The sequence below is a fragment of the Panthera onca genome, chromosome A2, assembly GCF_046562875.1.
Source record: "Panthera onca isolate mPanOnc1 chromosome A2, mPanOnc1 haplotype 2, whole genome shotgun sequence".
Taxonomy (NCBI): Eukaryota; Metazoa; Chordata; class Mammalia; order Carnivora; family Felidae; genus Panthera; species Panthera onca.
The window spans coordinates 145,503,057-145,530,329 of NC_138340.1; the positions used below are offsets into that span (position 1 = coordinate 145,503,057).

The 27,273-nt window shown below is 40.2% G+C and overlaps 1 protein-coding gene across 6 annotated transcripts in view; it reads left to right on the plus strand.

Annotated features, from left to right (window-relative positions):
• Positions 1-1,168: 1,168 nt before the first annotated feature.
• Positions 1,169-27,273, plus strand: part of NRF1 (nuclear respiratory factor 1) — a 147,321-nt gene continuing 121,216 nt past the window's right edge. For 2 of the 6 annotated variants that reach the window (XM_078439618.2, XM_078439612.2), the window contains exon 1: positions 1,169-1,306. The gene's annotated coding sequence lies outside the window, so the exon portion shown is untranslated. Of the gene's footprint in view, positions 1,307-1,369; positions 1,902-27,273 lie in introns of those variants that run through there. The other 4 variants (XM_078439593.2, XM_078439609.2, XM_078439628.2 and 1 more) reach the window with 3 other exon arrangements.

The window sequence follows — 27,273 nt, forward strand, 5'->3', positions numbered from 1 at the left end:
GGCAGATGAGGTCAAAGGTGGCAGCAAGAGTGAGGTCATGGAGGGCTCTGAAGCCAGCTCAAAGAATTTTAGGCTTTAACTTATGTGCGCTGGGATCTTATTAAACCTGTTAAGCAGGGAAATGACATGATTTACTTTTTTGAAAGACCATTCAAACTGTAGGGTGGAGAATGGATTAGGGAGGGCAATTCCTGTGGCAGGGAGATCATGAAGTCTTTTGCAGTGTCTTGATTAGAGATGATAGATAGCCTGAACTAACCATGCATCTTAATGCAATGCTTCTTACATTATGCTGTCCATGAGAATCATCAGGACGTGTGAGTAGGAGCGTTTTTTAAAAATGCAGGTTCCTGGGCTAACAAGCCAAGATTGTGGCGACACCACTTGGGGCCTAGGATTTAAGTAATCATCGTTAGTGCTTCTGAAGCATGTAGTTTCCTCATCACACTTTTAAAAACCAAGAACACAAACTACCTCTCCTATGTCTCTTACATTGTTTTTCTGCTACCCACTCCTCTTTACCTCTCACCTGCTTGGGGGGGGGGGGGGGTCCCTCTTGCTTGCACTCAACGTACAAAACCCTTGAGGGCAAGGACTTCAAAACCCTTGAGGGCAAGGACTTCGTCTACATTTCCAGTGTGCCCAGGGCAAAACTGGCACATAAAGGGTCCTCTAGAAATGTTCGCCAAACGAGTGAATGAGCGGATAAATTAATATATTGCTTTGTACACAATTTTCTGCTTTTAAATACTTGGGCAGGGTTTGAAATCGGAAAACAAAGGTCATTCCATAAGAGGATGTAGATCCGACTGGCAAGGCTGAGGAAACAGAGGAAGCTAGTTACCGATTGCCGAGGCTCATTCAGGAGGTGCTAATTCTCGCGGCCGGGGGGCGAGAAATGTTACTATTTCCAGATTAGCAACCATCTTGGGCTGCTTGCGCCACTCTCCCGAGAGTCCAACTAATCCAGTTGCCTCCGTGGTCCCGGCCCCATCCAATCCTTTGAAGCTAAATGCGTACTCGAGGAGGCCGAAGATAACGGCAGGGACCCTAGCTCAGAACCCCCTCCGGGCCAGCCCCGCAGAGGCAGCTCCGACCTCCCCATCATGGCGGCCGCCGGGCGGGGAAGCCGAGCCCGTGCGTCGCGTGCGTGCCTCATCTCCCTCCCCTCCCCCTCCTCGGCGGCGGCGGCGGCGGCGGCAGAGGCGGCAGCGCTCGCCATTGCCGCTGGTGGCAGGAGGCTGCGAGGAGCCGGCGCGGTCGCAGTCTCCACGGCGCAGGCCCACGGTAGCGCAGCCGCTCTGAGGTGAGTGCCCTACCGCGCAATCTCCAGCTATTTCAGCCCCGGCGCAGCCGCAACACGCCGCCCGCCCGCCGGCCGGCCGGCCCGCCCCGCAGCCTGCACCCTGCCGCCCCCGGCTCCGGGCCTGGGCCCCCGCCGGATTCGGCCCGCCTCGGGCGGGGGGCCCCGGCCCGGCCCAGTCAAACCGCCACCCCGAGGATGCGCAGGCCGCACTAGGCCCCAGGCGTCCTGGCGGGCTCGGGAGGGAGGCGCTGCCCTCCCGAGAGCCCCAGGGTTCCGGCCTCCCCCGCCGCCTGAGGCTCTAGGGGCCGCGGCCTCCTCTCCACCGTGGAACCCGGGGCCCGGGCCCGGCCTTCCCGCGGGCTCGGGAGCGGGAGGCCCGGGAGAGCGCGCCGGGAGCGGGAGGTGGGCGGGCTGCGCGGGACCGGAGCCGCGGCTCCCCGCTCGCCCCCTCGGCCCTTCCCGGGGCTGGTCTGCGGGCGGCGCGGCGGGCTGGGCCGGGGCGCGGGAGCTGCTGTCTCCTGCGGGAGAGGAGGCTGGCTCTTGGGCGGCTTCCGAAGCTTCCCTCCCGCCGGGGTGGCGTGGGCTTGTTACCCAGGTAGACCGGGGGACGCTGGAATATGGCGCGTTGCCCACCTTCTTGCAAGTTAGGAGGCGGCCCGGGCAGCAGTGGCGGCAGTTGGAGGAGGAGGGCGCAAAGTCCTTTTGTACGCAGAAATAAGGAGCGACATTGTGTTTTCTTCCCCCAGCTGAGATGCTGCCCGCGGAGGGGCCTCGGTTCTTCCTGTGCCTGGGGTGGTGGTCCCCTGGGTGAGGAGAGGGGGAGTGGCGCGACCCTCGGAAGGAACAGAACTGTTGCCACTGTAAAGACGGGGTCTTGGCCTTGTGCACGGGTATTATCTCATGTCCCCAGCCTTTCGGGGAACTCAAGGGTTTGCCCTGCATGTTGTCCACCTCACTGTGCAGTGATGTCCACCGCCTCTCTCACCTGTTGTGTCGTTGCCGCTGGTCCCAAAGTTTCATAGTGCATCTGACTGTACCCATCAGAACTTGGAGTTGTTTAAAAATCTTAGTATTTTTAGGGCTTCAAATGATAATCTGCTCCAGCCAGTTGGAGGAGCTGTTGCCTGAACTCCATCCCTTCTTAAGCGTTAGATTAGAATATATTAATTCCTTACTTTAGAGCTGGTGTCAGTTGTGCTTAATTCTTTCTGTGGTCAGAGCAAAATTCACATTTTCTTAAGTGTGTAGAGACAATGTATCGGGAAACTTCTAAAGCGAAGGCAGTGTGAGTGAACCTGTCAGCTTGGACAGTGCTCACAGGAGAATGGGTATGTGCATCTCACCTTTTTCCCCAGGGCATCATCTGTGCCCACAGTGATCCTTTTCCTTTTCCTATTTCATCTTGGTCCAGGCCTTTAAAAAAAAAAAAAAAAAAAAACCCTTTTACTCTGGCTTTTAACAGTAAGTTATTGGGTTGTTTTTCACTCAAGGAAAGAGGGGAGGAGGGGCCTTGGAGATGCTGGGGATTTTTTGTTTGATTTGTTTTTAAAATTCAGTAGTAGTATCCCGAATCCCTAGAATTGTGTTTGAAATTAGTTTGACATGTTTTCTCATAAGGTAGTGAAAATATGAGTATTCTATCTGCGCATGAGTGTAATTGCCTTGTTTTATGAGCAGGAGAGGGAACATACAATTATCACATGTAGTGCAGTATATTGGGTCCTAAATTGTGTGCAAAATTGTTTGTGTCAAGGGACTTTTTATTTTTTTCTGACAGGAGTTAGATGTGACTTTTGATTGGGTTCATGACAAAGACAAAAAATATAATGAGGTTAATAAATACTGCTTACTATTTTTTGGCACATCCTTATTTGAAATCCTTTGATTTCATCCTATGTGCCTTTCCCCTCCCCCGCCCAACGCAACATATATGACAAAAAATGACTTTTTGCTTAGTAGCTGTCATATTTCTTATTTAGCAAAAAAAAAAAAAAAAAATCTTAAGCCAAGCGTTTTCATGGAAATAGATTTCTTATCAGGTTTTAAGGAAATTTAGCTTCTGGATTTAGGAAGTAACTATAAGAACAGGAAATAATGAGAGACCTTGTCCAGATACAGAAAGGATTTCAGGTTTCCCTTCCAATTCATGTATATTCCCCAAATTATAGGTTTCTTGTTTTTATTGAATTGCAAGTATACATCCATCTCTAATTTTGTTAGGGAGCTGAAGACAAACTCCCTATGATTTAAATACCTGAATTTGCATTGCCTATGTACTGTGAATTCAACCAGACCCCTGGGTTGGTCTTCGAGAAGTATTTTATGTGAAGTAATCACAAATGGGTAACTGTTTTAAGGGAAATTTAAGCTCCTTGGGGTCTGGGATTAACTTTTTTATACCTCTTTCCTTATATAATGATATTCAGTAAATAACTGGGGAATAATAATGATGAACAGTAATTTTTGGAATTAAAATTTTTTTTCAAAAGTATTTGAAAAGACATTAACTTTTGGGTTTTGAAAGGTCTATGAATTGTCAGCCTGTAGAAGCACACCCTCCAGTCCTCTGGAGAACAGGAAGTTATTGCGTGTGTTCAGCTCCTGTCAGACCTCTTTAGGCAAGCCCAGCTTTGTGTGGCAGTGAGCTTGTTCATCTACTCAGTGCCACTGAAAAACTGGAAGTTTAAAGTGGGAACTCTGGTTGTTGAGTCTCAGAAGTGTCTACTCTAACCTCAAGAATTTGAGTGCACCCTCTTGGGTTGTAATTAGTCCAGGAAATGTGATATTTGAATTTAGATGTTTGTGACTGTGTGATGCTCATTAATTATATAATTATATGTGTGTGTGTGTGTGTGTGTGTGTGTGTGTGTATATATATGTATATATATATATATATATATGTATATAGTGTTTATTGTATTTGGAAAAGCAGCCTTAAAATAAATACCAATCTTTTATTTTCTAAAAAAAAAAAAAAAATTAGAAGATTTTTCTCTCCGTTTTTTCATGTTTTTCTTGAGAGTTAAAGCTAGCCTGAGCTTACCCAAATATAGTTTTCCATAAATGCTCAGTAAAACAGCAATGAAAAAGAAACCTACTTGTTAAGCTTATTTAGACCAAGTCCAGTCATTGGGTGGGTTGTTTGTTTGTTTTTGAGGCTCTGGATACATGTCAATTTTTGTGTATTATGTATCATAGTTCCTTTCTTATTAGCTAGGGGATAGATTATCCACTTTCTGGACTTTTCAGTTCGAACTTTTGTCCATCAATATTCTCCTAAGGTGAACAGGCTGGAAGAGAAAGAGTAAAAGGAGGTGAAACAAATCAATTTCAGGTGTTTCCAGAAGATTACAACCACATTGAGCTATTGGAAAGTTTTAATCCTGGAGCAACAAGAATGCTTTGTCTGAAGTTATTTCGATGTAATATGGACAAAACTTGGAAAATGAAAAGAATTTTTGACTGCTCAAGAAAAATAAGTGGATTATATATGCTTTGGAGCATACATTTTTTCTTTTCTTTTTTTTTTTTTTTGAAGTGCAGTTCAGAATTAGGGTAATGAGTTTTTGACCCTGGTGCAGTTTAGTTACTGAAGCTTCAAACACATTTCACCATGTCTTTTTTTTTTTTTTTTTTTTTTTGTCTTTTCACCAGGTCTGTATGCCTAAAATGTGAACATTTATATGAACTGAAGAAAAGACAGAAATACAAGTTGAGAGTGAGATTCTAGTATATTTTTAAAAGACAAAAAACAAAAAAAGTAGGGGACAGTTATGGCAGGTCTACCACATTTGTGATCTCTTGAGGCAAATCTGTATTCTGTCACCAACAGCAGTCTCTTAGAAGATAATTGTATCATATGGAATCTTCTCCAGAATCCCAGACCATGTAGCCTGCCTTATCAAACTGCTCCTAAGCTATCAGATCATTTCTTGAGGAAACCAGGTCTGTTAAGGGAGGTAGGGGTGTGTGTGTGTGTGTGTGTGTGTGTGTGTGTGTGTGTGTGTGAAAGTTGGTGGGGAGAAGAGGGAGAAAGGGTGATACTGATAAAAGAATCTAGTCTTATAGATTGGGATGATCACTGGAATTTTGGACATGTATTTTTAAAAGAAGCTAAAAGAGCTAATTATGTGTGGGTCATCTGGTGACTTAGACTACTATTTATAGTGTATTTAGTATATAAGCATATTATTTAGGTTAATTCATGCATGCTGATTTCTATGGTTATAAATGTGTAAATTTTGGTTGAGATAGTTGGACAAGTGGACATTTTCTTAAGAACTCTTAAATGGTGCCTGTTGGATAAACTATGCCAAACCTTTTTCAGAATCTTGAAGAATGAGATTTGTATGCATAAACGTTAAGACTATTTTTAAAAAGGAGCTTGTATTTTACTATTGGTAATTGTAAAGTCTTTGCTTTTTAGAACTTGGAGAGTCTGTTTTGTTGCTGCTCCTGAATGCTAATGTGGTTAGGCTGGCAGCTAACCCTACAAAGAACAAGAGGAAGTGAGGAAATGTCCCCATGAAACCTTGCTTAAAACTAAGCAGTAGACTAGAAATGGGGAGTGAGGGACTCGGGGACTTAATTATTATTTTATGTTCAAAAGGGGGCATACCCTCCATTGAGAAATAACCTTAACTATGTCCTCACTTTGGAGTTTTGCCATTCATTCACCAGACATTGATTAAAGACCTACTTTATTCCAGGCACGTGTTAAGTGCTACGGTAACATATAAACCACAGGCCTTTTCTACTAGGGGAGGAAGATAAGGGCTCAACTATCCATTCATATAGCATGTTGAGAAGTAAAGAAAAATTGGTGTGGGATTTATAGAGGGAGAGGGTGAGTGATGCAAGTAGAAAGTGAGGTTAGGGAAGACTTCATGTAGGAGATCTTTAAGTAGGGCTTGGAAAGGTGAGTCGCTGTTTCGCCTGATGGAGAAGAGGCTAGGAGAAGGGCATTGATAGTCTGAGAAATAGCCAGTAGACTTTTCTGTACTTAGGGAGTAGTGGGAAATGAAGCTGATGAGGTTGTTGTGACCTGATTGGGAACAGCATGGGGGAGTTCAAAGATTAGAGTTCGTTAATGAATGATGATGCCTTTAATTAAGATAGGGAATGTATTGGAATAACAGAATTTGAGGAAGAAGGTAATAGGGTATGGTTCTAAATGTGGGAATCGAGATATGTCATATAGGTCCCTATTGACAGATGTAGGCTGGCGCAGAAAGGGAAGTGGGGATCAATTATGAGATTTGTATTCATTAGCATAATGTCATCTAGAAATTGCCAAAGAGTATAAAATCAGGACTGAAGAAAAGACTAAGGGCGACCTTGCCAAGCAGCTACATTTGTAGGTCAGGTGGAAGAAGAGGGGCTTATGAAGGAAGTTGAAAAAGAATGGCTAAAGAGGTAAGATAAATAGTATGGGGTTGAAGAAGCTGAGTCTAGAGGGTAAGGGAATTTTAATGGGGAATTTAGCAACCTGAAATACTACAGAGAGCTCATTAGGGTGAAAACTGGATTTGGCAATTCAGAGATAAAAGGAATTTTCAGAGATAAAAGGTGTGTGTGTGTGTGTGTGTGTGTGTGTGTGTGTTTGGCAATTCAGAGATAAAAGGAATTTTCAGAGATAAAAGGTGTGTGTGTGTGTGTGTGTGTGTGTGTGTGTGTGTGTGTGTGTGTATGCATGTGTATTGTTTTGCCAGGAATCATGATAGTTTAAACACAATAGATTTCTGGAGCATTATTGAATACAGGGGGTAAGGCTTATAAAACCCGATTTAATAGATGACCCATGCTTAGAAATAGGTCCTATTCTTCCCCCTTCTCTTACGGGAATTACAGTATAAAAGCTTTGGGAGGAAACTTAAATTCTAACAGAGTTTATAGATTTGGGGTGCCTGGGTGGCTCAGTTGGTTAAGCATCGACTTTGGCTCCGGTCATGATCTCGTGGTTCGTGAGTTCGAGCCCCATGTGGGCTCTGTGCTGACTGACTGCTTGGAGCCTGGAGCCCGCTTCGGATTCTGTGTCTCCCTCTCTCTCTGCCCCTCCCCCCCTCATGCTCTGTCTCTGTCATAAATAAACATTAAAAAAAATAATGGAGTTTATAGATTTGAGTGTATAGTATGTTTGAGTTTATAGTCTCTTAAAATACAAATTCCTCTTGAAAAGTTTTGAGGTTTTATAATATTTACATGTTAAGTGCAGAGGTATTTTAACCTGGGTTTTATAGTTCTGGGACTCATGGATATATTTTGGCCATGTAACCCTGATCTCTTGAAATTGTATGAAAAATTTTGTATGTGTGTGTGATTTTTCTGGGGAGAGGGTCCATAACTTTTCTGAGATTCTCAAAGCATTCTTGACACACAGAAAAGTCAAAGGCCTTTTCAGTATTGGTAATTCAGTCAGATATTTATTGTGTTAGTTGTCTGAAATCAGTTAACCGGATTGACTGGGACAGCCCAAGGGGAAGAAATTTTGAGTGAGTATCTCAAGTGAGGAACTTTGGGAAGATCTGAGGCACCTCTAGGAGATGGGACTACGAGCACCAGAAGGAAGGTGGGAGGAATGTCAAAGCAAAGCTTCACCAGTTTCAGAATCTTGCCAAGTCTTCTGGATTCCTTGGGGTTTTGTTTTGTTTTCTGGGTTTGTTGTTGTTGTTGTTGTTGTTTTATACTCCAGGATTCACACTAGTATATGACTATCTATTCATGCACTATATACAATGGGCTTTGTGAGAGATCAAGTTACTATTTTATTTTTATTTTATTTATTTAATTTTTATTTTTTTAATGTTTATTCATTTTTGAGAGGCAGAGTGTGAGCGGGGGAGGGGCAGAGAGAGAGGGAGACAATCCAAAGCAGGCTCCAGGCTCTGAGCTGTCAGCACAGAGCCCGATGCAGGCATTGAACTCACGAACTGTGAGATCAAGACCTGAGCTGAAGTCAGACACTCAACCGACTGAGCTACCCAGGCTCCCCTCAAATTACTATTCTAAAGAGAAAATAAGTTTTGAAAGAAATCTAACTGGTTCATAGATTGCACTAAAATTTTTTTAAGTTGGGAGTTGCTTGTACTTTGGAAATTTTCTAAAATGCACAAATGTTTCAGTCCACTCATTTGGGGCAAGAAATTCTCTCCTTGCTTAATTTTTCTGACCATGAAATGAAAATACCATTGGACCCCTATAGGGTCTTTCAGAAGTATGACAGTTATGGAAGGGCAGAGAAAAGGGGACAGAGGATCTGAAGCAAATTCTGCACTGACAGCAGTGAGCCCCATGTGGGCTCGATCTCACAAACCAATCATGACCTGAGCCAAAGTTGGATGCTTGACCGACTGAGTCACCCAGCGCCCCAGAAGTTTAGGCAAATTTTTAATAATGTTCCATATTAGATCTTATTTATTCCAAAATTATTTCATTCTAAAATTTTAGATAACTGGTCATTTTTACTTTCTTCCTCTATAATTTTTGGATCTTTGATATCAGGAGACAGTTTTGTTAGCTAGGCCCTAGGTTTGGGGTGATCTCCAACTTATTTTGAGAGAGTGCGTGCATGTGCACGTGTACATGAGTGAGTGGCAGAGAGATGGGGAGAGAATCCCATCTAATAGTGCAGAGCCTGACCTGGGGCTTGATTCCATGAACCATGAGATCATGACCTGAATTGAAATCAAGAGTCAGAGGCTTAGCTGGCAGCCACTCACATGGCCCAGTGATCTCCAACTTTTGATTGTCATCCTTACAAGTAAAATTTTGAGCTCACATTCTGAATCACATTTATTTATAAATGATGTTCCTGTGCTCTTGTCCTAATACATTTATGTGCTTTATAAGCAATATAGAAGGTGGGGCGCCTGGGTGGCTCAGTTGGTTCAGCGTCCAATTTCGGCTCAGGCCATGATCTCAGGGCTTGTGGATTTGAGCCCGACGTTGGGCGCTGTGCTGACATTTCAGAGCCTGGAGCCTGCTTCAGATTCTGTCTCCCTCTCTTCCTGCCCCCTCCCCCGCTTGCACTCTCTCTCTCTCTCTCTCTCTCTCTCTCTGTCTCTCAAATATATAAATAAAAACATTAAAAAAATAAAAGTGTATAGAAGGTAGGAATTTTAAAAGGACAAGGTAAAGGTGAAATAGTTTTTTTTGATGTCTTGCAAATTGAGTTGATGGTGGTTCAGTAGCTTATTAGTTTGATTAGCTTATTTTTATATTTGTTCATAACTCATGTGTTTTCTATAATTAATGCCAGCAATGTTTTTCTAAAGTGCTCATTTATTTATTTTAAAAGAGTTGTTTATTTTTAAGAGAGAGAGTTGTGTGCACACACCTGGGGTAGGGGCAGAGAGAGGGAGACAGAGGATCTAAGGCAGGCTCCATGCTGACAGCAGAGAGTCAGATGCTGGGCTCGAACTCCTGAACCATGAGATCAGGACCTAAGCCAAAGAGCGACGCTTAACTGACTGAGCCACCCAGCGACCCAATGCCAGCAATTTTTTATAGAATACCCTATAGAAGTATTGGTAAATGCAAGAAAGCAATGAATAAATATTTTGGGTAATCTTAAGCATAGAAAATGTGTGCTTGTAACTTGTAATTAGCTTGTGTATGTGGATTATCTTTACAGTCACTAACCCTACAGATAAGATTCCTAAATAGAATTGGAGTATTTTTTTTTTTAACGTTTATTTATTTTGAGACAGAGCGAGACAGAGCATGAGCGGGGAAAGGGCAGAGAGAGAGAGAGGGAGACACAGAATCGGAAGCAGGCTCCAGGCTCTGAGCCGTCAGCCCAGAGCCCGACGCGGGGTTGGAACTCATGGATGGCGAGATCGTGACCTGAGCTGAAGTTGGATGCTCAACCGACTGAGCCACCCAGGCGCCCCAAGGAGTATTTTATCTTATCCTTTGTTTGCTGCGTTTTGGTCCTTTGTCTTTTTTTGTTGTTGTTTAGAAACATACTTTTTTTAAATGTTTATTTACTTTTGAGAGAGCGCAAGCGGGGGAGGGGCAGAAAGAGGGGGACAGAGGATCCGAAGCAGAAGTAGGCTTTGTGCTGACAGGCTGACAGCAGGGAGCCCCAGGTGGGACTCGAACTCATGAACTCATGAACCGTGAGATCATGACCCTAGCCGAAGTCAGACGCTGAACTGACTGAGCCACCAGGTGCCCTAGTCCTTTGTCTTTTATTAAACAATTATGAAATAAAATTCTTAGCCCCTACATAAAAATAACCCACCAATTAAAGAACCAACCAAGGCTTGCTAAATAAAAATGCCATCACAGAAGTAGTCTTTTGATCCAAAACTGGCTTCAGGTACTAAGTCTAAGAAAGTAATGATTCTGACATCACCAGTTATATAACGGAATGTTAAAATTTTTGTCTTTTCTCCCTTAATTTTTGGTTCTATATTTTAAAAGTTTTTCTATATTGAAAATAAATAATTTTTGTAGTGAGCAATTTAACAAAGAAAACAACCCAAAAAACCCTTCAAGTTAAATGGTTATCTTTGATTTATAAGCATATAGGTGATTTTCATCTTTTTTCTTGTAACTTTCAAACTATCTTTAGTGAAAATGCGTTAACTTTTATAACCTCGCCGCCCCCCCCCCCCCCCCCCAGCCCGACACACACACACACACACACACAAGCATGGATGATATAATTACGGCCCTAAGGACTCACTGTCAGATTTTGGGCAGGCAAGTTATTTATCCTCACTGGGCCTGTTGTCTCACTTGAAAAATGAAGAGGATAGAAATGATATCTAAAATTTCTTCTGAATAAAAATTCCTTCTAAAATTAATTCTGAGTCTGTGTTATGACATGTTAATAAATCTGGTATTTTCTTAAAGTAAAAAGGTATGTATATGTGTTCATTGTAAGAAAGCAAAAAGAAGAAAATTTAAAATATACATACAAATTTACAAAAATTTGTACAAATTTACAAAAATGTACAACGATACAAAGATAATGAATAATAGTTTTAGATATTCCTTTAGGGGTATATGTATGTGCATGCACATACTGTATATGATAAATGGAATTATACCCTGCATATTGTTTTGAACCAAAAATGTCTGAGGATATTTAATCCATCTGTTTATCTTTGCCCTGAAATATTCTTAGTGCAGCAGTTGTAAATCCATTTGTTTTAATGAAATATTAAAAATATTTAAAAGTTTCTCTCCAAATTCAAATTTGTTCAGAAAATGCTTGCTGTTTGTTTCGTGCTCTGTGTGGTTTTGCTGAGGTAAGGATAACTTGGAGTAAGGGCGAAAGGGCTTGCCTGTGAAAGCTTACTTAGTGAAGAATGAAAGCTAAATCCTGGGTTAACCTCAATTTCATTCACATAATAATTCGTTTTTTCTCCACCCTGCTCTCATACTTCCTGAGCTAAGATGTCTATTTGCAAGGTAGTTTCTGAAGTGAACAAGTTCATCTCAATATATTATTGGTTCTTTTATTTTACCCTGGGACCTTCTGAGTTTTTCTGTTCTTATTGAGAACAAATTAGATATTAGTAGCATCAGTAGTATAATACAGAAGTATTAATACTTGGGTTTTTAAGCATTATGGGGATTTCAAAAGATTTTGTACATATAAAATTAAATATGTGTACAAATATAAAATGTTACGTAATCTCATTTGTGCTTCCCCTCAGTGAAGTACGTGGTATATATAATACTAATTTTATGTAAAATAACTTGATTTTTCTCAAAGTTAACTTCCTTAAAGGTTTTATACAGTGGATTCTCTTTGCAGTTGGTAACATAACCCAGTTTTCCTGCCTTCTCATTTAGGTCTGTCTTTAATCCCTCTGGTAGTTGGTTTGCTTTTTGTATTTTATACAAAATGGAAAACAAACCTAGGGTAAATAGTTCCTTAGTTATGGCAACTAATGTCCAAAGCAATTTAGTCCTTTTTCAAGCAAGTATAGTGTAAAGCCTGTGGAAGTGTGTGTCAGAAGAAAAAAGTTTGTTTATTCTCTTCCCTTTTACTTTGAAGATTAGAATCTTTTTTAGGAGAAAAACTATACCTGACAGTTAAGATGCTTAAGTCAGGGCCGCCTGGGTGGCTCAGCTGGTTAAAGCATCCGACTTTGGCTCAGGTCATCATCTCCTGGTTCGAGGGTTCAAGCCCCATGTTGGGCTCTGTGCTGACAGCTCAGAGCCTGGAGCCTACTTGGGATTCTGTGTCTCCCTCTCGCTCTACCTCTCCTCTCCTCACACTCTCTCAAAAATAAACATCAAAAAAATTTTTTTGAAAAAAAGATGCTTAAATCAATGTCTTCCAGACAGCGAGAGGTAGAAAATCTGAGAATAATACGTACAAACTTATTGCCTGTTAAACTTGTTTTCAGTTTTTGTGTCCAAAATACTTGAGAACAGTAGCTAATTCTAAGTTGAGAGTCCACCAAGATGAATTGTCTTTATTCTGAAGAAATCCATTTTGTAGCCAGAGAGTGGTATATATCCAAATATCCAGTGCCCTTTAAATAGGTAATCTTTGTTTAGTAGTAATTTAGGGCTTTGAGTACAGTAGTGATTCTTGTCTTTTAGGTTAGCATGATTTTGAAATTATCTTTTTTTTAAGAATAATGATTACTGGGGAGCCTGGATGGCTCAGTCAGTTGAGTGTTTGACTTCAGCTCGGGTCGTGATCTCACAGTTTGTGGGTTCGAGCCCTGTGTCGGGCTCAGTACTGACAATTCAGAGCCTTGGAGCCTGCTTCAGATTCTGTCTCCTCTCTCTGCCCCTCCCCCGCTCGTGCTCTCTCTCTCTCTCTCTCTCTCTCTCTCTCTCAAAAATAAATAAATGTTAAAAAAAATTTTTTTAAGAGAATTGATTACTTTGTAACAATAACTAGTTTCCCTTAATGATAAAAGTCTGTGCAGTTGTTCCATGTAAATATGCACACTCAGATTCGGCCTACAGTGAAGTTTCAGAACCCTATATCCAATGGCCCAGTTGGCATTTCTTGGATGCTTCAGAAGCACTTCTCAAAATGAAATTCCCTTATCAAACTTGGTCCTGTTCAGCTCTGGCTCACCTCAGTGAATGGTACCACCATTTCATCTGGTTTCTTAGAAACTTTCATCTTTCAGTGCCACCAAATCCTTTAGAAAGTTTATTTAACTCTCTAAACTCAATTTGCCCTCTTCATTTCACCTTTACCACTTATGTCTGAGTTGCTATGGTTTCTTTCTTGGACTGTTGGAATAACCTCCAACTGGTCTACCTGCATCCACTCTGGCTAAGCCCTAGTCCATTCTCAGTGCAGCCAGAATGAATCGATCTTTTCTAAATACACAGCTCTGGTCATTTCCCCCATTGAATTTAGGATGAAGACAAAGCTCTTTTATGTGGTACCTGGTAACTTTTGGACTCATTTTTTATTAGTCATGCTCCCCTAACTATAAGGTCTTTCCTGCTGGTGTTCCTTCTGCCTGGAAAGCTTTTCCCTTTCATCTCTTTTTAGTAAAATCATATACATTTTATGACTTTGAGGTCTATCCTCGAGCATAATTTCCTCAGGAACTTTATTCAGATCTCCCTCATTTTTGCACTTTACCATGTGTGTTATACATGTCATTTTACATTTGTTTGTATATTACTCGATACATGTCTGTCTTTCCCACCGGCTTGTAAAGCTTCATGATCATAGATACAAACATAGTGTCCATTATCAACCACAGTGCCTGACAATGTAACAAGCAGTCAGTATTTATTTGAATGATTGTGGAAACATTGCAAAATTCATTTAATATTTTACCTTATTACCACTTTGTGGTGCCATCTAATACTTTATAATTTCTGGGAACGCCGGGTGGAACCAGATTCTAAGTCATCTAAGCCACCCCCTTCCCCAAAGTTACATGATCATCAGTCTCTCCTTGAACACATCCAATGATAGGAAATGTACTACTTAACAAAGGCTGTTTAATTTTTAATCTTTAAGACATAAATTAGAAAACTTAATTTCAACTGAAATTTCTCCCTGTAAGTTTTCCCTGCTGGTCCTACCTTTTGTTCTCTAGGACTTCCCAAATCAATATTTTATATTTTCTTTATAAAGTCCTCTGAGTTGCCTTTTTTTAAAGAAAAGTTTATTTTTGACAGAGAACATGCAAGTGGGGGGAAGGGCAGAGAGAGCGGGAGAGAGAATCCCAAGCAGGCTCTGCACTGTCAGCGTGGAGCCTGATGCCATGGGGCTGGATCCCACAAAACCGTGAGATCATGACCTGAGCCAAAATCAAGAGTCAGATGCTTAACCAACTGAGCAGGTGCCCCTTTTGAATTGTCTCTTGGTTTAAATGTCCCTGGGACCTTCAGCCTTCTTGGAAAGGTAATGGGGTATGCTGGAAAGAGTTGAGGGGGCTGTTTCCTAGGGCTACCATAACAAATTACCATAAAGTAAGTGCCTTAAAATAACAGAAATTCTCTCATAGTTCTGGAGCCCAGAAGTCAGGAATCAGGTGTTTGTAGGGCCACAATCCCTCTGGAGGCTCTAGGGAGGAATCTTTTCTTTACCACTTCATGCTTTTGGTGACTGCTAGCTTTCTTTGACTTGTGGCTATATGCCTCTGTGAGCTACTCTCTGTATAATCTCTGTTGGCCTCACTCCTATAAGGGCACTTGTCATTAGATTTTGGACCAACCTGGGTAATCCAGGGTGATCTCCTCATCTCAAGATGCTTAGTTTAGTTCTATCTGAAAGACCTTTTTTTTCCGAATAAGGTAACACTCGCAGGTTCCAGGAATTAGGATACGGACTTACCTTTTGGGGAGCCACCATTCAATCTGTTACAGGGGCTCTGGGTTTAAATCCTGTTAATGCTAAGTTGCGTGCAAATTTGAGCATGTTACTTGCCCTTTCTGAGTCTGAATCTCTGTAATCTTAAGACAGGGTTAGTAATGCCTGTATCATTGGTAATGTGAAGATTTAAGAAAAATTCATGTGAAGGGAGCACCTGCATAGCACGGTTGGTTAAACATCCAACTTCAGCTCAGGTCATGATTTTGTGTTTCATGAGTTTGAGCCCCTGTGTCAGTCTCTGTGCTGACAGCTCAGAGCCTGGAGCCTTCGGATTCTGTCTGTCTGTCTGTCTGTCTGTCTCTCTCTCTGCCCCTCCCCCACTTGCACTCTTTCAAAAATAAACATTAAAAAAAAATTCATGTGAAGTACTTTCCACATGATAGCTAACTCATTAAATGTTGCCTTCCACATATCAAACTGTTCTGACCCTACTGTGCTTTGTTAGGGTCTCTAGATGTTATGTGTGGCCTAGAACCCAGCACGAGTTGTGAGATTGGCCTGATAAGTACAAACTACAGTGGGTATTTGTATTCTGGGCACTGTGTAGCCACTATGATTAATAAGCCCACATTTGAATATGTGTATTGTAGCCACATCATAAGATTGGCTTGTTAAACCGGGAAATTGGTTAAAACCTCCATCTTTTTTTATTGGTGTAACTATTAAATCCAAAGCGTGTAGTTAGGTTTTAGACCCAGGTGTACATTGTTACGCGTTATGTTGTGTGTTACGAGTGTTACGTTATCAAGTCATGGTGCCTAGTGCATAGTAGTAGCTCTATTCTGAATTTTATGTTGCTGCGTGGTTTAAAGGAGTCTTTAGACTTACCTACTCTGGTGGTATTCTGAGAATATTTCTTAAAGCAAATGCTGTAGTGAATATAAAAAAGAAAAAAGTTGCCATTGAAGTAGCAACTATATCAACGCCGGGCAGGTGGATAGCATTGTTAGGTGCTCCTTCTGTAATCAGGTCTTGGTTGATGGACAGGCTGCTTTTGATTCTTCTGTCAGGTATATGGAATGTGTGTCCACTGCTTATGTAATAAATATGCATTTAATGATTTCCATACCTACTAGTAGTGTTTGGAATTTGCATTTGAGATAAAAGACTAGAGGAATGGATGGTGTACAAGTGATGTTCTAAAAATATTTATTTTGGGGGCACCTGGCGCGTCTGACCTCGGCTCAGGTCATGATCTTGTGCTCCATGGGTTTGAGCCCCACATCAAGCTCTTTGCTGACAGCCAGAGCTGGAGCTTGCTTCAGATTCTGTGTCTCCCTCTGTCTCTCTTTCTGCCCCTCCCCCACTTGTGTTCTCCTTCGTCTCTCTCTCTCAAAAATGAATAAACATTAAAAAATTAAAAATATTTATTTTGCATAAGTTTTATATGCACATGGCTAAAAGATCAAATAATATAAAAGGAATACAGTGGAAAAAATGAGTTTCTCTTCCAGTCTCCCTCTCCAGAAATCACCACCACTGCCAGTTTCTTGTGTATCCTTTAAGGTAGGCTAAGCAAAAAGTGTGTTTGTATCTCCCTTTTTAAAAACACAAATGATTGCTTATGTGCATATGGTCCTTTAGAAAGTGCTTCCCTTCCACCCCCTTTTTGGAATGACATCTTTTGTGTCCTGATCCCCAGCACCAGTGTAGGATTTCTAGGGTTTTTTTTTCCCTATTGTTGAGAGGCAGGGAACCAAATTCCATGGCTTTCCATTACTAATTTGATTGTGTGGGATGCATTTCCAGTGGAGTTGTATATTATATAGTCCTTTGTGAAAGACTTCTCTTTATAGGCTAAGTTTATACCAGAGAAATAAAACCAATTTAATTCGGGCCATTTATTTAGAAAACTAGTAAAGAAAAAACTATCACTTCAGATTGGTTTAACATGTTATCTTGGTATTGCTTAAGCCCTTTTTATGCTTGCTTAAAGACTTACTCATTTTGATTATATCGACAGCAGGGCCAAATAAATTACTTCATGAGCCTGGTAGGTAGCACAGGCCTAGTTAGGAAGAGCTGGGATGCCCAAGAACAGATGGTCCGTGACGGTGGTCACACTTTTGACCTTGGGTTATGATTTGTGTTTTCTATTTTTTTCTCTTATTATACTGGTTCTTAATCTTTTTCTCAGGACCCTTTTATATCCTTAAAAATTACTGAGGTTTATGTGGGTTATAACTTTTGATATTTACTGTATAAGAAATTTAAACAGCAATTTTTAAATGTTTATTAATTAATTTGAAAATAATGGTGCACACTACATGTTATAGAAAAAACTGTATTTTCCAAAACAAAAATTTAATGATGAGTATTGTTTTACAGTTTGTGGAAATCTTTTTAATGTTTGGCTTGACAGAGGACAGCTGGATTCTATCTGTTTTTGCATTCAGTCTGCTGAGTATGTTGCTTTGGTTGAAATATATGGAAAACATCCCATCTCATACCAAATATGTAGTTGGAAAAGGGAAAAGCGTTTTAAGAGCCTTTTAGGATAATTGTGGATACTCTTCTTTGATATTACACCAAAACTCAGCAATATTAATTTCTTAAAGGTGAGTTGCCGTGGAGATTCAGAAACCATAATTGTACTTTGTTTGGCTCCAGTCTATTGGCTTCTCATACACTTTGAAAGAATCTTTTAACCCATGCATGATTTTATAACATCATACATTGGTCAATTTGGAAAATATCAGTTTACTGAGTTAGGCATACCTTCCAACTATTGTCACAAAAATCATGTTCATTAACACTACCACGGATCTTTTCCAAAAAGGCTTTTTAAAAGTAAGAGAAAGCTATCAGGCTCACCGTGGCAGATACAAGTTTTCCAAAATCCTAATTATCATTTGAAATCCCCCAATTTTATCATTGGCAACAAATACTGTCAGTTATTTTCCTTGAAGTGACAGGCTCACTTGTTATTTTTGAAAAAATATTTGTCCTTTCTCCAGGTCTGAATAACCATATAGTTTGTTTATTAGCTGCTCTTTGAAGTATAGTAAAGTGAAGTAAAGTAAAGCTCTTTGAAGTGAAATAAAAATGGTGTTTTTGGGGAAAAAATAGCTAATTGAGTTTGCAGCTCAAAGCATGATACGTCTGCTTTTGAAACAGCACGCTTCTGAACACAGAATTGCTTTATGAATACTTTCTATTTGGTTATACAGAAGAGTCAAGAGACAAGAACTCAAGGGTGAAGATTTAATAAAATTAATAGTTTTTACTCTTTCATCAACACGTTCTTCAATAAAATTGACTGTTTTACTATGTGCACATAACGACGCGGTATATATGGTGCTAAGGTGGCAGTAGGTTTACCCTACCGTTGCGTTTACACCGTTAGTGCAAATATAAGCACAGTGAAAAAGGCACATGTCTTGGCTGTTAAATTGTTCTGAGACCAATTGTGTTTTTTTTAGTGTTTTTATTTATTTTTGAGGGGGGGCGGGGTAACAGAGGATCTGAAGTGGGCTCCACACTGACAGCAGAGAGCCCGATGTGGGCTCAAACTCACAAACTGCAAGATCATGACCTGAGCTGAAGTCAGAAGCTTAACTGCTCAACCGACTGAACCACCCAGGCACCCTGAGACCAGTTCTAATGTGCGTGTGTGTGTCTCGGAGAGGTGGTTTCCTATACATACAACCAAGCAATTCCTGGGCACCAGCAGGGTATCCAAGAATTCAAGTCAATTCTGACACTATTGACCCAGAGATAGCATCAGGTTAAGGGCTCAATCCCATAAGACTGCCCCCTGGCCCCCTACTTCAGGCACCAGTCACAAGTCCCAGGTTGTTACCTGTGCCTCTGACCAACTAGCCTGCAGATGGAGGTTGCAATGACTCCCTCCCACTCAGAATGCTAATCACAAGTCCATTTTGTACCTATACTTCTAACTGGCTGGCGGTAAATCAGACATTCCCACGAGGTTTTACTCATTTGCTAGAGAGGCTCGCAGAACTGAGGGAAACATTTATTTTTACCAGTTTATTAAAGGATATAGCAAAGGAAATCAATCAACAGCCAGGTAAAGAGAGACATCGAGCAAGGGATGGGAAGAGGGCGGAGAGGGCACGGGATTTCCGTGCCCTCTACAGGCGTGCGACTCTCCCAGCATTTCTATATGTTCACCAACCTAGAAACTTTCTGGACACAGTCCTTTGGGTTTTTATGGAGGCTTTGTTATGTAGTCATGATTGACTAAGTCTTTGGCTATTGGCTGATGAAACCTTCAGCCCCTCTCCCCCTTCCTGGAGGTGGGGGTGGGGCCAAAAGTTCTTCCCTGCCCTTTTGTAGACTCCCAAAGTCACCTTAAATAACATAACAAAAGAAAGATAGTTTGGTTGGTCAACCTTATCACCAGAAATTATAAGGGTTTTAGGAGCTGTGAGGCAGGAACTGTGGACAGAGATCAAAATACAATACTGGGCATTTACCCCCCAAATACAAAAACACTAATTTATGGGGCCCCTGGGTGGCTCAGTCTGGCTCGGAACTGCCAGCTAGCTCGGAGCCTGAAGCCTGCTTCAGGTTCTGTGTCCTCCCTCTCTCTGTCCCTGTCCTGCTTGTGCTCTCTTTCTCAAAAATAAATAAACATTAAAAAAACCCACATTAATTCAAATTGGGGTTTTTTTTCCCCCTGAGGGAGAGCATTAGGGGAGGGGCACAAGAAGGAGGGGAGAGAACCTTAAGCAGACTCCACCCTTAGCACAGCGCTGCCCTACCTGGGGCTTGATCTCATGACTGAGATCATGACCTGAGCCAAAATCAAGAGTCACACGAGGGGCGCCTGGGTGGCTCAGTCGCTTGGGTATCCGACTCAGCTCAGGTCATGATCTCACAGTCCGGGAGTTCGAGCCCCGTGTCGGGCTCTGTGCTGACAGCTCAGAGCCTGGAGCCTGCTTTAGATTCTGTGTCTCCCTCTCCCTCTGCCCCTAACCCATTCACATTCTGTCTCTGTCTCTCTCAAAAATAAACATTTAAAAAATTTTAAAACAAAAAAGTCGCACGTTTAGCCATCTGAGCCACCCAGGCACCCCCCAGAAACACTAATTCAGAGAAATACATGCATTCCTATGTTTATTGAAGCATTATGTGCAATAGCCAAGATATGGAAGTAGCCCAAGTGTCCATCCATAGATAAATGGATAAAGAAGATGTGGTATATACACACAATGGAATATTATCCAGCCGTAAAAGAGAATGAAATCTTACCATTTGCAACAACATGAGGAGAGCTAGAGAATATAATGCTAAGTGAAATAAGTCAACCAGAGAAAGACAAATACCAAATGATTGCACTCATGTGAACTTTAAGAAACAAAACAAATGAACAAAGAAAAAAAAAAAAGAGAAACAAACCAAGAAACAGACTCTTAATTGTAGAGAACAAACTGATGGTTAATAGAGGGGGGGTGGCGGATGGAACAGGTGACAGGGATCACTTACTGTGATGCTGTGATGAGCACTCAGTATAGAATTGTTGAATCACTATATTGTACACCTGAAACTAATATAACACTGTATGTTAACTATAATGGTCATCCCCCATTTGGATGACCAAATATATATTTCTTGTAAATCACAGTATCACAGTTACTACACAAATAGTTTTGATCTCATGGATCCCTTGAAAAAGTCACAGGGGTCCTAGGGTTCCACGGTTCACTTTGAGAACTACTGCTATAAGCTATTTGAGGGTTAAACTAATTATTCAGATGTCCTTCTTCAGTTTCTGCTCCAGGATTTTACACAGAGCAGGTGCTTAAAGGATATTTGTTTAGTGAATGTGATATGACATTTAAACAGGACAAAACTTGGTGAGTAAAATAATGTAGGTAGTCTTGAATAAGCAGCTTTTCCACAGTTGTTGAGGATAAGATGGTCAAATGAAGTATTGATGATAATATATTTAGTAAATACAAATTGTGAAATAAAGAACTAAATATGAGGTGATGTTAAAATCAGGATTAACCTGGTTTCAGAGAAGCACAGGGAACGGATACACGCATGCAAGTACCTACGGAGCCAACAATTCCAGCCTTGTTAGGCTTCTGTTAAGGAGTCCTCTAGTTTTTGGGTCCTTAAATTTGTAGTGGTCTAAGAAAGGATCCTCAAGTCCATGGATTTGATCTGAAAAGCAAACATGTCATTTAAATTTCAATGGGTCACTGCTTGATCTAGTAAAATCTTTTCAAAAACGGTTACAGAAGGTGAATGTTAAAAACAAGTCACTTTTTATGAAGAATAGTAAATAAAAGTCTTGTGTTCGTATAAACTGCAGATCCAGGTAGGTAGTTTTAATTGAGTCATTTTCCCCCTTTAAGGGAGCCTGTCTGATGAATAGTCTATTGTGATTATGGACTATTGTTTTCTCCTTTTGTTTGGGGCAGAGAATTGGGTTCTAAAAACAGCACGATATATCCTTTTCTTTTAGTGTAGAAGGAAGCCTCAATCCATCTTGCTACTTTGATAATTTCAGTTTGCTAAATAAATAGTACTCCTTTTGTTATCTGGTGATTTGTTTGTAACAGTCTATTTTTGGTTTAGGGCTAGGTTGTAGGAATGGGCGGTGACATTGAAGGTGGAAATGGGGAAGAACAGTACTAGTTCTTCTTAAACCTTGCAGGTCTTTCCCTACCCACCCCCCATCCTTACTTTTTAAAACCTTTGACTTTTATCTCAGGCAGAGATCGGAAGAGATAAGCGAAGGCATTTCTAACAATCAGAATAGTACACTTTTTGGTTTCACGTTAAAAGTTACTGGATTTACTTTAAGGAGTTTCTTTAAAGATCTTGTGAATTTACCTTCTGTCCTTGAAAGTTCTTGATTCAAATTATAGTGGAGACTAGGAAAAACTTGGGTGGGATAGGCCATTACCTAAACTTTTGTCATTATCATAGCTATGTAACAAATGTGAGAGGATGTAGCTAATACAGGGGTTGTGTTACTATGTGAGCCACTTCTGTGGCGCTTTTTGTGGGAGATGTCATGTCCTGGTTAGAATCCATTTTAGGGGCACCTGAGTGGCTCAGTCGGTTGGGCGGCCGACTTAGGCTCAGGTCATGAGCTCACAGCTCATGAGTTCGGGCCCGCATGGGGCTCTGTGCTGACAGCTCAGAGCCTGGATCCTGCTTCGGATTCTGTGTCTCCCTCTCTCTCTGCCCCTCCCCTGCTAACGCTCTGTCTCTCTCTCGCTCTCTCGCTCTCAAAAATTAAACATTAAAAAGATTTAAAAAAAAGAAGAATCCATTTTAAATCCACCAAGATGGAAAATACGAGTTCAGAAATTAATCTTATTTTTACATCTTTAAAGTCTACTGTTTTTAAACTGACTAAAGGAAGAAGTCTGCTTTAAAATGGGGTTGCAAGTGGAAATGTAAAATGAGGCCATACTCCAAATAATTTATATATTACATGGGACAGATTTAATTTTGAGCTACGTGCAAGGTACAGATTAGAATGTTTGCTGCAGATACTTTATGGAATACAGATTTCAAGTTTTTATTTGCTTGTACAAATACACATGAAAACCCACTTTCAGAACCTCTGCTTTAAAATTGCCCAAGAATGTTCTCACTTATAAAAGATACATTTCTCTCTTTTATCCTCTAGCATCATATTCCATTTAAGTAGTTTGAAGAGATCGGGGTTAAATACTGCTTTGGCGTGACTTGTGTAGCTGCTGCTTTAAAAGAATTTTGAAATACTTCAGGCATAAAGAAGGATATAGAACAATATAATGAATACAATGTACTACTACCCAGCTTAAGAAATAAAGTATCATAGGTATTATTGAAGCCTCCTGGACACTCACTCCTTCATCCTAGACTCCGTCCTTCCCAGCTTCGACCATTATTCTGAATTTGGTGTTTCTCATTCTCCCGCATTTTAAAAACCTTTATGTGTTGTATCAATGGAAAAGACATAATATTTATATGTTTTCAAATTTTACACAAGGAATTAATCTTTATTGATCTATGTAGTTATCGTGTGCTCATTTAACATGCTGTAAATATTTGATTTAATGGAGTTGTGAAAGTAATATGTGATCTTTGTAGAGAATTTTGAAAATAAAGTACAAAAATGAAAATATTTGTAGCCCTGCCCTCCAGAGATGCCACAGTTAACATTTGGGTGTGTTTTGTTTTGTTTTCCCCCTTCCTAATTAAGTTTATGTATTTTTTGCTACCTTTTAATACGTAAGTAATACAATTTTATTGATTACACAGAATTGCAAAACAGCCACATAAAGGCTGTAACTCCATTTTAGTTGCTTCTTTGTTGGAAATAGAAAATGAATGAGCATTATATATTAGACATATACCTGGTAAATTTACTGTTTATACCATATATTGTGGCATATTTTTTAGTATAGAAACACTGTATAAAGACATCTGGGAGCACCTGGGTGGCTCAGTTGTTAAGCGTCTGACTCTTCATTTCTGCTCAGGTCATGATCTCACGGTTCATGGGTTCTAGCCCCACATCGGGCTCTCCACTGATAGTGCAGAGCCTGCTTGGGATTCTCTCTCTCTCTCTCTCTCTCTCCCCCCCTCCCCTGCTCACTCTGTCTCTGTGAGCATATTTTAAACTTACATGAGAGATTTTTATACTGAGCAAATTTACCGGGTAAGTGATGCTTATCTTTAAACGTATTCTTAAACTTACATGAGAGATTTTTATACTGAACAAATTTACTGGATAAGTGATGCTTATCTTTAAACATAAGTACTGTTTTGGTTTTAATCATTTTTTATTTTAAAAAATGAAAAAGATGAAATACTTGGTTATACATATAACAAAATAAGGACAAAATCTATATGAGGAAAATTGTAAAACTGATGAAAGAAATCAAAGAAGAACTAAATAAATAGAGATAGATTCCGTGTTCATGGATAGGAAGACTCAATATTGTCAGGATGTCATAACTGGATCGCACAGGTCCTGTCCCCATGCTTTAATAAAAACACCTTTTGATCTATAGATTCAGTGCAATCCCAGTCAAAGTCCTAGCAAGTTATTTTATGGATACTGACAAACTGATTCTAAAGTTTATATGGAGAGGCAAAAGACCCCAAAAAAGTAACACAATATTGAAGGAGAAGAACAAAGTTGGAAGACTGATACTACTTGACTGACTGTAAAGCTATAGTAATCAAGGCAGTGTGGTATTGAAGGAATAGACAGACAAATCAATGGAACAGAATAGACAGCCCAGAAATAGCTCCCCATATATATAGTCAACTGATCTTTGACAGAGGAGCAAAGGCATTACAATGGAGCAAAGAGAACCTCTTCAACAAATGGTGCTAGAACAATTGGATATCCACATGCCAAAAAATGAATCTAAAAAAAAAAAAAAAAATCTAAACACAGACGTTACACCCTTCCCTAAAATTAACTCAAAGTGGATCATAGTCCTAAATGTTTTAAAATATAAAACTACAAAAATCCTGGAAGATGACATAGAAAATCTAGATGATCAGGGTGCCTGGGTGGGTCAGTCGGTTAAGTGTCTGCCTTCAGCTCAGGTCATGATCTCGCGGCTTGTGGGTTCAAGCCCCATGTGGGGTTCTGTGCTGACAGCTCAGAGCCTGGAGCCTGCTTCGGATTTGTGTCTCCCTCGTTGTCTTCCCCTCTTTCACTCATGCTCGCTCTCTCTCTCTCTTCTCTCTCTCAAAAATGAGTAAACATTTTAAAAAATTAAAAAAAGAAAATCTAGATGATCAAGGGTATGGTGGTGACTTTTTAGGGACAACACCAAAGGCAAGATCTGTGAAAGAAAGAATTGATAACTGGTACATCCATACAATGGAATATTATTCAGCACTCAAAAGAAATGACCATCAAGCCATGAAAAGACGTGGAAGAACCTTAAATGCATATTACCAAGTGGAAGAAGCCAATCTGGAAAGGTTACATGCTGTATGATTCTAACTATATGAGATTTTAGAAAAGGCAAAACTATGGAGAAAGGAAAAAGATCAGTGGTGGAGATAGGGGGAACGAATAGGCAGAACACAGAAGACTTTTAGTGTAGTGAAAATACTCTGTATCATATAGTGATGGATATGTCATTTGTCTAAACCCATACAACATCAAGAGTAAACACTAAGTAAAAAAACCAAACCTTTTTTAGGTAGGCTCCATGCCCAACACTTGAACTCAGCACCCTAAGATTTAGAGTTGCATGCTGTACTGACTGAGCCAGCCAGGTGTCCCAAAAAAAAGTCTTAAAGAAAAAGCACCTACAATGTGTATTTCTGTATAGTTTAAACCAGAATACTATGTACTTTTTATAATTTTATCTTTTCTTGGCAACTCGATTTCACTGTGGAATGCACTGATTACTGAACTGTATTGGAACTTCTTTTGGCCTCAGTGCCTCTGTTTGAACTCTTGTGCACTTTTTAGTTGAACTTTATTAGCAGTGTTGGGAAAGCTGTAACAAGCAACATCATCTCTTCATGAGATGAAGCTGTCCCACCCCCTGGTTTCTTCAGTCTTTCTTACCACCATACACTCCATACATTCAAATGTATTTAGCACTGTATAACTATTATAAACTATAAGCTATGTATACATTTTACATATAAACCATATTTTAAGAATAAATATATATAAACCATGAAAATAAATATCACATATATGTTACTATTCAGCATATGTAACTCTAGGCTATGGTGATTTAGGATTAGAGGAACTCCTGGCTGTGCCTGAAAGTTCCTGTCCCCCACCTTTACCCTGATTTCTTATGAGAACATTGATTTTTGACATATAGTTAAAAAACTAATATACTTCATTTTTTAGAGCAGTTTTAGTAGAAAAATGGAGCGGAAGGTATAGTAAGTTCCTGTATACTCCCTCGCCACCCCATCCTTCTATTAACATCTTGCTTTAGTGTGGTAAATTTCTTACCGTTGATGAACCAATATTAACGAAAGGCCATAGTTTACATTAGGATTCACTACGTTGTACAGCCTGAGGGTTTGACAAGTGTATTATGATGTGTCATCCATTATGGTATCATACAGAATGGTTTTAGTGCCCCCAAATCCCCTGTGGTCCTTCCTTCCCTTTTTCCCAACCCTAATCTTTTTACTGTTTCCCTAGTTTTGCCTTTTACAGAATGTCATATAGTTGGAATTATTACAGTATGTAGCATTTTCAGATTGGCTTCTTTCACTTAGCATTGTGCCCTTCAGGTTCCTCCATGTTGTTTCATGGCTTGATAGCTCATTTCTTTTTACTGCTGAATAACATCCCATTTTCTGGGTGGACCACAATTTGTTTATTAATTCACCTATTGAAGGATATCCTGGTTTGGCAGTTATGAATAAAGCTACTATAAACATTAATGTGCCAGTGTTTGCGTATACATAAGATTTCGACTTATTTAGCTAAATACCAACAAGTGTAATCGTTAGATCACATAGTAAGAGTGTGTTTAGTTTTGTAATAAACTGTCAAACTGTCTTCCAGAGTTACTGCCGTATGTATTTTAGGTTGTTCATGTTTTGTGAAAAAACACATTACTCAGATATGTAGAAGAATGCTTGTTCTGTGATAGGATAATGCCCTTATAAGCAGGTGAGGTCTCTAGGGCCGTCTGTCCCTCCATCACACCAGCTCGTGGTACTTTGTTCTTGTCTGCTTTTCGTTTTTTGCTCTTACCCTCTTTGCCTTGCTTTACCACCTCTGTGTTAGCCCGGGAAATCAGCACTACACTTGTTAGAATAGCACACAAATTAAAAAGGCAAAGTAAGTCAAAACTAAAATCCTTTCCCAGGCTCTCTTGGCTATATTATGGGTGACTGAGATTACAGCATTCAGTAAAGGTGTTGTTACGTTATCAGTTTCACTTTACATAATCTTCAAAGATGAAGCAGTGCGTTAATAAAACCTGCTTTCCTTTGCAATTTGTTACTAAGGAAACTGTATAAAATGTTTTAAGACTATGATAGCAGAAGAGTTTTGGTGTTTTCCTACATTTCTCTAGGAAAGTCTTTCAGCTTCTACTGTTACAGTTCTCAGAGAAGACTAACCCTTTGGTTAGAGCTGATTTTATACTATGTGCATGATTCTGTTTGTGTGTACATTTGTACACACCCCCAAATACAGTAGAATTATAGATCA